This window comes from Myotis davidii, unplaced genomic scaffold, assembly GCF_000327345.1.
Source record: "Myotis davidii unplaced genomic scaffold, ASM32734v1 scaffold125, whole genome shotgun sequence".
Lineage (NCBI taxonomy): Eukaryota > Metazoa > Chordata > Mammalia > Chiroptera > Vespertilionidae > Myotis > Myotis davidii.
The window spans coordinates 7675082-7675705 of record NW_006299390.1 but is presented as its reverse complement, the minus strand read 5'-3'; the positions used below and the strand labels follow the sequence as shown (position 1 = coordinate 7675705).

The 624-nt window shown below is 60.7% G+C and overlaps 1 protein-coding gene across 6 annotated transcripts in view; it reads left to right on the top strand.

The window, feature by feature from the left end:
* Nucleotides 1-624, top strand: part of ADCYAP1R1 (adenylate cyclase activating polypeptide 1 (pituitary) receptor type I) — a 47378-nt gene that overhangs the window by 23859 nt on the left and 22895 nt on the right. The gene's annotated exons all lie outside the window — the stretch shown is intronic.

Genomic DNA, 624 nt, shown 5'->3' with positions numbered 1-624 from the left:
TTTTCTTTTTTTTAGTTTTATTCATTTCAAACGGGCCGGATCCAGCCCGCGGGCCGTAGTTTGCCCACGGCTGGCCTAGAGCCAGGCCCTGGCCCTCCACCGAACCCCTGTGGGTGTCAGGGGTGAGCTGAGAGCACTGTTGGGGGCGGGGCTCCAGGCAGGTGGTTTACTGACAACGATGCGGGCGGTGCTGACCACTGAGCCCTGGGCAGGGGCCTCGTGGGTAGGAGGGTCTGTGTCACGGGTGTGGTCACGCACAGGTCGCTTCCTCCTTCACCTGAGGCTTTGGCCGATGTCCTAGAAGTAGGGAGTTCCCAGACCCCAGGCCACTACAGAGTCCTGCCAGCCCAGCCCCTGTCCTCGCTGAGATAGAAGCAAATTCTGATTTTCCTGGAATCCTGCCAACCTTGACTCTGCCTGGATGGCAGGTGCCTGCAACATCCAGGCATGTTGGGGTGCCAGGCCTCTGTCTCAGGGTTCCATCCTACGACCAGAGAAGGCAGGATGTAGCTGCAGTGCCCCCCACCTTGCCTCTCCCTTCCCCTGCCTCCCCTTCTGGGGCCTGTTAGCCACACCCCCTACCTTCAGACCTCCTGCCAGCCCAGAAAGAGGGTGGCAGACACA